Here is an 11015-nt window from a genome sequence, read left to right as displayed (position 1 = left end):
ATTTAAGAAAGCATTGGTCACAAAATTTACAAACACTTTATGCATTTTATTACTTGTTACCGTGTTTTAGGGTGAGAAGGAGAGAGTAAATTCTGCACTACTTCTTCATGTCCTACTCCTTATTTCTCACTGTCCATATATTTTTATTCAAGTGTTCTTCAAGGACTCAAGCCATATAAATACAAACCTTTGTCCGTTTTCGCTAATTCTTGTGTTTATACGAAATTTCAGCAAGGTAGACTCTCGTTCCTTCTCTTTTTCTTTTCTGTTTTTTTTTCAACAGTAGCCATGATAAATTCTTACTCTCCTCCATGTATAGAAAAATCCTCTTGAAGCATCCATGGAGCACGCCTAAGAAGTTAGAGAAATTCAAGCTCAAAGTCATTGAATTTTGACATTTTTGCGACACTTTCGGCTAAAAAACAAAATTTCTCCGCCACAAGCTGTGCTTCTGGCCTTGTGTGCACGTTTTCTAGTGTGTGAAAGGTTTAATAATTAAATTAAATAAGAAGTAAGGGTTAGAACCAGTTAGAATATGTTTGTGCTTGTTTTCGGTGTTTATACGAGCCACTTTGTGATGAATTTGTGCTTATTTTGAAATTCTAAAAATTCTATGAATTATCACTATTTTGGCTTGCTAAATATGTGTAATATACTGTATAATTGCCTCTGAATTTTGTGTGATAACAGCTGAAAATATGGAAGCACTTGGGATTAGGTTTCAAACTTTATACGCACAAAAGTGAAGAAAAATGTAAAAAAATGCACCTCTGGAAATTTTAGCCAGTAAGAGCACAAAAATTAAGATGAAAAAGAGTTTAAAATAGTTAGAAAAATAGTTTCAATCTTATGGAACAAGTAGGTAAAAATAAAACGGATGTTATGGTTATTTTCGATTAAAAAAGAGGTTAAAAACATAATATAAACAAGATATAAGTAAAATTCTAAATTTAATAGGTTTAGGGGTCAAATAATAATTGTATAAATTATTTGGGTCAAAATTATAATTTTTTTGCGACTAGTCAAAATTATATTTAAAATAAAGTTTTAGGCCTAGATAAAAATTTTAGAAAAATTAGAGATAAAACAATAAAAAGCGGTAATTAGAGCATGTAAATAAATTAATAAAAGATAAATTATTTTTTTAGGTCCCTAATGGTAAAAATTAGATTTTAATAAAAATATTAGGAGTAATTTTTGTCATAGAAAACTATTAGAATTAATCCCATAAAATTTTGATGCTAAAAAGGTTAAATGGTAAAACTAGAGTACGTAGGAAAAAAATAAAATTTTTAGGCATAAAGCACAAAATAAAAATGATTAATTAACTTAATGAAGGAGAAAAGGTCTGTTAGAAAAAATATGAAGATATAATAGTAAAACAATGACATTAGTGGTAAAAACGTCATTAAAAACCTAACGAAAACAATAAAAAGAGAAGTTAAGTAAAAAGGGCAAAATGATAAAATGTGACAAGACTGAGATATTTTAAGAAAGAACCGGGCACAAGTTTTTATAAAAGAATGGCAGAGAAGTCTCTTAGAAAAAAAATTTTGTTGAGATGTACCACGAAAAAAGAAACTGTAAACCCCAAGGTGCTAAGAGATACCTGGCAGAGCAGACTTCCATTCCACCTGGCTAGAGACTATATGAACGTGGAGACGCCCGCCATATTGACTATTACTCACTGGGGCACCTTGTATTTTTGGGCCATTCTTTATTAGTGGTGCGACTGTATTTCGGGCATCGGTATACGAATGACCCAGTGGAGTAGCCATATCCGGACTTGGGCCGGATAACATCGGGTTGCAGGTAGCCAACTGACGCATGAGCTCATGACCTGCGTAGGACCAGACATACATCATATTTGGTTGCTGCATTTCTCTGCTTGTGACAGCTTACTTGTATATGTGACTATTATACTGTTATATACTTGTGATTGCATTTGTTTGTATGATTGATTACTGCCATGACCTTATAAACGATTAGATTTAGGCTGCGGATCCCCTCAAAATTTTTGTATAGTGATAAGTGAATATCTTATACCATTTTTCCTAGAATTTTCTAGTTGTTTTTAGTTAGATTTCAGTAAGTTTTATTATATTTTAGTGCAAAAATCCTCTTTGGATGCTACTTTGAGTTTTTGTGGTGTTTTTATGATTTCAGGTGAATTTCGGGCAAATTTGGCAGAGTTTTGTGCAACAACGAAGAAAGGATAATAGATGCTGTCAACCCTGACCTCCTTGCATTCTAACGAGCATAACTTGAGGTACACATGTCCAATTGACGCGGTCTCAACGGTGTTAGAAATCCAACTTTCAAAGCTTTCCAATGATATATAATAGTCTATACGTTTCTTTTGGAATCACTGTCAAATCTGGTGCTAAACGCCGAGCCTGGCGTTTAGCACCCAAGAGGGACAGAACCAGCGCCAAAAACTTCCCCCTGCCGGCGCTGAATGCTAGCAGGGGACCTCAGAATGCACGGATTTTGACCCCCTTGGGATGTTTAACGTGCACCCCTGAAGTAAAACGCCCCCAGCAGTCCGAATCACTCCTCTTTGGGCCTCTCAAGTGGATTTAGCACTTCTTAGCCTATTTTATTTTCTTTTTGTAACTTTTATTTACAAACAATATGTTTTAGATTTAGAATTTATTATTTTATTTTATTCTCGTATCAACTTAGGTTAGTATATAAGGAATAAGATCCAGCCTTTAGAGGGCATGAGTGATCTTCTTCCTTCCACACGTTTCAAAACCCTATTTTCTCTGTAAGTCATGAGCAACTAAACCTCCTGGTTAAGGTTAGGAGCTCTGTTTATTTCTATGGCTTAGAACTATTATTCTTCTATTTTAGTTTATGTTTGATTCAATTCTAAGGTGTTTGGTGCACGAATCCCTACACTTCGTACAACTGTACCAGTAAGTGCACTGGGTCGTCCAAGTAATACCTGAGCGAGTCAGGGTCGATCCCACGAGGATTGTGGTTTGAGGCTTAATTGCATTAAAGTAATATTGTATAAATTAAAATCAGTAATAAGAATATGGTTAAGGATTTGAGTTGCTTTGTCTTTCTGAATTAACTCTGGTAATACTGTTCTCTTTGCTTGTGAATGATTTCTTCTATGGCAGGCTGTATGTGATCAACACCATGGGCCGTGGTCGTCAATCTCCTCTGCTCCAAATCAAATGCCATTGGCCGTAGTCATCCAATCTGATGGAGGGTGAAGCTCTAGCAGTTCATTCTCCTGGCAATCCTACTCAAAACGCCACAGATAAGGTCAAATCTTCCAGATCAGAGAATGCTTCTTCTTTGGGTTCTAGCCTCTACCACAGAGACCTTAATCTCCTCAGAAATCGACTGAACTAGAGTCTCGAGAAGTCCCCAATGAAGTCATGGATTAGCCGTCTGAGAGATGCATAATCAAGCTGGCGGTTCGTGCTTTCCAGTCACGTATTCACACGAACTCAAGTAGACACAGGTGGTTGTCAGGCACGTGGTCCTAGTATGATGAACAGAGTTGATTGTCACTGATCATCCTATTCACCATATTGAAGAATGAGTATACATCTTAGACATAAATCAAACACGGATCGAAGAGAAACAGTAATACTTTTATTAATTCATAGGACTCAGCACGGCTCCTCCCCTCAACCTAGGAGGTTTAGAAACTCACACTGCAAGGAAATACAATGGTAAAACTCGAATATGGTGTGCGTCCTCTAAGTCTGTTCCACTGAATAACATAAATCTAAACCCTTAAATACTAAACAAATTACTAGTAAGGGTAAAACAGTCTTTTTAGTGCTAAAATCCACTTCTGGGGCCCACTTGGTGAGTGTTTGGACTGAGCTTTGATGAGATCCACGTGCTATGAGGCTTCTAGGGTGTTGAACACTGGCTAGGGGGTCCTCTTTGGGCGTTTGGATGCTGGTCTCTAGTCCTTGGGCGCTGGACGCATGAAAGGGGGCAGGAGGCTGGCGTTGGACGCCAGTTTTGAGCCTTCTAATCTGAAGCAAAGTATGGACTATTATACATTGCTGGAAATCTCTGGAAGTCAGATTTTTATAGCCGTTGAGAGCGCTCCATTGGAACTTCTGTAGCTCTAGAAAAGCTCTTACGAATGCAAGGAGGTCAGATCCGGACAACATCTGCAGTGCTTTCTCTGTCTTTGAATAAGACTTTTGCTCCATCTCCTCAATTTCAGCTAGAAAATACCTGAAATTGCACAAAAACACACAAACTCATAGTAGATGCCAAAAGTGTGAATTTAACACTAAAACCTATAAAAACTTAATAAAAACTAAACAAAACATACTAAAAACTATATGAAAAACAATGCCAAAAAGCGTATAAAATATCCGCTCATCACAACATCAAACTTAAACTGTTGCTTGTCCCCAAGCAACTAAAAACACAGTAGGATAAAAAGAAGATTAAGATACAATAAATCTCAGAGTTTCCAATGAAGCTCAGTTTCAATTAGATGAGTGGGATTTAGTAGCTTTTTGCTTCTGAATAGTTTTGGCATCTCACTATCCATTGAAACTCAAAATGGTTGGCATCCTTAGGAACTTAGAATCTAGATGATATTATTGATTCTCCTAATTCAGTTCTTTATGATTCTTGAACACAGCTTTTCAGAGTCTTGGTCATGACCCTAAGAACTTTGTTTTCCAGTATTACCACCGGATACATAAATGCCACAGACACTTTAATTGGGTGAACCTTTTCAGCTTGTGATTCATCTTTGCTAGAATCCCCAGATAGAGGTGTCCATAGTTCTTAAGCACGTTCTTTTTGGTTTAGATCACGACTTTAACCGCTCAGCTCAAGCTTTTCACTTGACACCTTCACGTCACAAGCACATGGTTAGGGACAGCTTGGTTGAGCCGCTTAGGCTAGGATTTTATTCCTTTAGGCCTTCCTATCCATTATGCTCAAAGCCTTTGATCCTTTTACCTTTGCCTTTTGGTTTAAAGGGTAATTGACTTTTTGCTCTTGCCTTTTGGTTTAAAGAGCTATTGGCTTTTTCTGCTTGCTTTTTCTCTTTTTTTTCTGTTTATTTTTTTTCCACTTTTTTTTCTCTTTTTTTTTTTGCATGCAAGCTTTTTCTTATTTCTTTTTGCTGCTTTTTCTTGCTTCAAGAATAAATTTATTTAGATTTTTTAGATTACCAATAATACTTTTCCTTTTTCATCATTCTTTCAAGAGCCAACATTCTAAAATTCCAACTTCAAATATGCACTGTTTGTTCTTACATTCAGAAAATAAAAGCAATGCCACCACATCAACATAATTAAACTATTATTATTTTAAACTTGAAATTCATGCATCTCTCAATTCTTTTCAATTAAAATTTTCTTTTAAGCAAGGTGAGAGATATATGGAACATTTTACATCTTTAAGGCATAAATGCAAATGATCATACAACAGGAATAAGAGAACAGACAATACAACATAATAAAAAATAGAAAAATAAAAGGAAAGGAAGTAAAAGAGAACAAATCCACCTTTAATGGTGGCAGCTAGTACTCCTCCTTGAGGATCTAATGTGATGCTTGATTTCTTCAATGTCACTCCTTTGCCTTTGTTGTTCTTCCCTCATGGCCCTTTGTTCTTCCCTTATGCTCTTTGATCTTCTCGTATTTTGTTGAGGGTGGTGGAATGCTCTTGATTCTCCATCCTCAATTGCTCCATGTTAGTGCTTAGTTCTCCAAGAGAAGTATGCCATTGATGCCAATAGCTTTGAGGAGGAAAATATATCCCTTGAGGCATCTCAGGGGTCTCATACTGAGGCGGCTGCACAGGCTCTTGTGCATGCTCTCTAGTTTACTCCATCCTTTTCTTAGTGATGGGCTTGTCCTTCCCAATGGAGATATCTCCTTTTATGACAATTCTAGCTGAATTACATAGATTACAGATGAGGTGTGAGAATGCCAACCTTGCATTGGTGGAAGGCTTCTCAGCTATCTTGTACAGTTCTTGAGGAATCACCTCATGTACTTCCACCTCACTTCCAATCATGATGCAATGGATCATGATAGCTCTGTCAACAGTCACTTCTGACTGGTTGCTAGTGGGAATGATAGAACGTTGGATGAATTCCAACCATCCTCTAGCTATGGGCTTGAGGTCAAGCCTTCTTAGTTGAATGGGCTTGCCTTGGGAATCCCTTTTCCATTGTGCTCCTTCCACACAAATGTCTGAGAGTACTTGATCCAGTCTTTGATCAAAGTTAACTCTTCTAGTGTAAGGATGTGGATCTCCTTGCATCAGAGGTAAGTTGAACGCCAATCTTACACTTTCCGAGCTGAAATCTAAGATTCTCCCTCGGATCATGGTGATCCAATTCCTTGGATTTTGGTTCACACTAGTGTCATGGTTTTTAGTAACCCATGCATTAGCATAGAACTCTTGCACCATTAGAATTCCAACATCCTAAATGGGATTGGTTAGGACTTCTGATAGTGAAGAATTATCGTGTCGGTCTAGAATTCCTCTTATAGAAATAAGAACTTCGTTGTAAGCATAGCTCCAAATCAACAAACAATTCTCACATAAAAAATTTGAGTTGTCACAAGTACAAACTCCAATAAAAATTAACCGAAGTATTTAAATCTCGAGTCGTCTCACAAGGAATTGTAATGAAGTGGTCAATTATTGGCTATGAGAGAACAAGGGGTTTGATTGATAAAAGGGCAAGAAATTAAATGGGCAAGAATTTAAATGACAAGAAGAGTAAATCAAGCAAGTGACTAAAGAAAGCAAGTAATAAAGAGAGAGACCTTCATGGCAAGGGTTGAGAATATAGGCTTTCTATCCTAGTCACTAATAACAATAATTAACAAGAATTTATCTTATTACGTCATCCCCGATGATGGAAAAAGGTAACATATTATCTTCACACTCGAAGAAAGTCTAACAAGACTAGCTAATCTCAATCCATAAGTCCTAATCAACTAACTAATTGAATTAGCAAGAGATTAGAGTCAATGGGAATCATATTAACTAACAACTATAGATCTCCAACATGAGTTGGATATTAATGACTCAAGATCACCTAATTACTCTTTCCAAGCCAAGAATGCTCAAAATCTACTCTAACATCCAACCAAGCATTTTGTTAAACGCTTGGAAGGCATAAAAAGAAAGCATAGTAAAACTGTAAGAAATATTAAATCTACCAAGTACCAATTGCAAGGAAAGTAAGATCACAACTTAAATCAACAATAAAAAGAACATTCAACATCAAATCACATTAAAGGAGATCCAAATCCAACATGAGCATTCATGAACATAAAAGAGGCATAAAAGTAAAATTAGCATCACAAACTAAGAGAATGAAGGTGTAAGAACAAGAAATTGTAGAGGAAACAAGATGAAATCAAGTAATCAAATCTAGATCTAAGAGAAATTAACCTAATTCTAAAGTAATTCTAGAGAGAAGAGGGAGATTCTCTCTCTAGAAAACTAACTAAAGGCTCATCAAGACTAACTAAGTGCTCCCCGTTTGCTCAAGTTTGAATTCTTCAAGAAATACCCTCAGAAACGAGTTGGATTTGGGCCTGGACAGCTCAGAAATTGCCCCCAGCGATTTCACTTTAAGTGAGTCACGTGCCAAGCGTCAAGCGTATGCGTGGGTGACGCGTGCGCATCGCTGGCCCAAAACTCCTACTCACACGTACGCGTGGGTGACGTGTGCGCGTGGCTTGCAAATCTTCAATGCACGCGTACGCGTGCATGACGCGTGCGCGTGGCCCTCAATTCTCCAAATGCTCATTTCTTCATGAATTCTCCACTTTGCATGCTTTTTCTCTTCATTTCTTCCCCCCAATACTTGCCTTATGAACCTGAAATCACTCAACAAACACATCAAGGCATCGAATGGAATTAAAGTGAATTAAAATCACCAATTTAGGGCCTAAAAAGCATGTTTTTACACTTAAGCACAAATTAAGGGAGAATTACAAAACCATGCTATTTCATCTAATAAATGTGAGAAAAGGTGATAAAATCCCCCAAAATAAGCACAAGATAAACCACAAAATTGGGGTTTATCAAACCTCCCCACACTTAAACCAAGCATGTCCTCATGTTAAAATCAAGAAAAAAACAAAGGGTATTAACATTTATTCAATGTAAACTACCTAAATGCAATCTACCTATATGCAATCTATCTAAATGAATGCAACCACTTGGTCAAAATAATTCAATTCCCAAGAAAGTATATATATAAGTACAAGAGCTAAAGTAATAGCAATTTAAGCAAACCCACAATTGAATTGAATTATTGAAAAGATTTTACAAACTTGCAAGAAAAGATGATCATGGGTGGAAGCATGTAATTGAGCGATCGAATCCTCACCGGATATGTATCCACTCTAGTCACTCAAGTGTATGGGGTTGATTCACTCAATTCTCCCCTAATCATGCTTTCCAATATTTGTTTTTCATCTAACAATCAACAATTATTTTATGCATGCATACAAATATCATGAGGACTTTCCATAGGTTGTAATGGGGCTAGGGTCAAGGTAAGGATGCATATGGTCAACTGAACTTGAGATTTGAATCTTTGATTAACATAAGCTTCCCACCCAACCTATATAACAACCTATACAATTTCTAAGCTAACCTAACTACCCATTCTTTACTTTTTCACACACTCATGTATTCTCTCCTTGATCACCACACATATGCATTGATTTTTATTGAACTTTACTCTAGGGCATTTTGTCCCCTTTTTATTGCTTTTCTTTTTCTTTCTTTTCTATTTTTTTCCTTATATATATATATTTTTTTTCTTTTTATTTTTCTCATTTTTTTTCTTTTCAAACAAAAATATATACAAGAATATCAATGCATATGGTTTAACATTCAATGCATGAGTATGTACCCAATTCCCATGATTTTCAACAAAACCACAAAATAAACTTTTACCTCTACCCAATGTTCCCAACTCTCCCAAAATCAAATGATAAACACTCTCACTAGCCTAAGCTAATCAAAGATCCAAACAAGGGTCATTTATTATTTTTCACTTTAGGCTTGTAATGTGCTAAAATTAAGAACAAATGGGTTAAGCATAGGCTCAAAATTGGCTAACAATGGAAGACAAAAGGTAGGCTATTTGGGTAAGTGGGCTAATCGAAACAATGGCCTCAATCATATAAATGCATTCATACACAAAATAATAGACATAAAGAATCAAACAAATCAAAGATTACAATCATAGAAAGAGAATAATGCACACAAGAATGAAAATAAGTGGTTGTATGATGTAACCACACAATTAGGCTCAAATCTCACATGCTTGTGTTCTTAGCTCAAAAATCATATTCCACAATATATGTAATTCAAGCAAGTTCTAAATTTTTTTTTCAACCAATTGGGGTGCCCTATAGATAAATTTCTTGAAAAATCTCGTTATTTTGACTAAGCTTATTATGTATATACATGCAAAATAATAAAATGCAACTAAAAATCCTAGAAGACTTAAAATGAGATGCAAAAGTGTTGGGATTAGAAATTTGTCACCCAAGAACGCCGATTGGTCGGACGACCTCCCCACATTTAAAAGTTTGCTCCGTCCTCGGTGCATTCAAAGATGAGCAAGGGGGTACGGTGATCTCCGAGTTGCCACCTTCAGCTGGCGGATCAACCGGTGCTGCGTGTTCTTTCTTCCCACTTTCATTTTTGCTTTTGGTGTATCAGTCATGAAAAATAGAAAATAACACCGTAAGATGAGAAAATATAGAAGCAAGGAAGCGTGAATTATTGGAATGAGGTAAATCACTAGAATGGAGTGAGTGAACTAGTGTGACATTAAAGAAGAATAGGTGTGCGAATTCTAAATTAGGCACCCTTTAGAACCCACACACTATCATAGAGAGCTATGTCATAATTACACAAAGAAAATATACACTTCACTCATTCTAGTATTCTTGAGATACTTTGAAGAGAACTTGCAGGTTAAGACAACCAAACAAGCAATAAAGAAGCATAAAAGCATTCAAGCAAAGTCAAGCAATTGTGAATTGGATAATGGATGGTCATTGATCGATGTGCAAGGTAACTTTAATGAACAAGATGAAATGTGAAACTTATACATCAAATAATGACACGTATTGAAGTTTATTTGCAATACCTAAGTGACATAGAGGTGGAGCACATGGATGCTATGGAGCTTAAGAAAAAGAATATAGAAGTGAAAATTAATCACATAGCAAGCATAGTCCACAAAGCTTGGAAAGCTAAAAAAAATTATGTTACTAGGTAAGCTTTCGATCCAATTTCACAATTCCAAAATCTCAATGCATGAAATAGGTGATGCTCAATCAGAACAAACATCCTAAAAAAATGCATTGATAATGTACAATTGCCTAACAATGGATGATGAATGCATGGTGGCCAAAACATGCAATTCAAAGAGTTAAGATGCATGAAGGCAATGTATCATGTACTTGGTATTCAAATACATTAAGCATGAAAAGTTCTAAACCAAGTAACCAAATATCACCTCAACAAAGAATCCAACAAGGAATATAAACAAAATTAATGTTAAGATAACATCCTATTAGTAGTCAGCAGCAGTAAACAGTAAACAAGATTAGTAATCCAACACTTATAATGGAAAATAAAAGTTAAACAAAAATTAAACTAACTAACTAACTAAAAGAAATGGTGTTATATGGTGTTTGGTAGTGTTGGAGGATGGTTGAAGGGTGGAAAGAAAAGGGAAGAAGAAAGAAGAAGGGAAGGAATGGAAAGAAGAGAAGAAAAGAAGATGGGTGATGCAGGGTATCCCATGCGTACGCGTCAGTGACGCGTGCGCGTGGATGACTTATTCAGAGAGCGACACGTACGCGTGAGTTTACTTGCGCGAAAGGCATAGTGTTGGCGCAGTGTAGGCGCAACTCTTTGGAATTTGGCTTGGAGGTGAAAATTTTGCATCCACGCGTACGCGTGGGTGGTCGAATATGCTTGAGGCACACGTACGCATGGATGGTGTT

Source organism: Arachis ipaensis, chromosome B8, assembly GCF_059453495.1.
Source record: "Arachis ipaensis isolate K30076 ecotype BB chromosome B8, ASM5945349v1, whole genome shotgun sequence".
NCBI classification, from domain to species: Eukaryota; Viridiplantae; Streptophyta; class Magnoliopsida; order Fabales; family Fabaceae; genus Arachis; species Arachis ipaensis.
Note: the sequence above shows the minus strand (reverse complement) of the source record.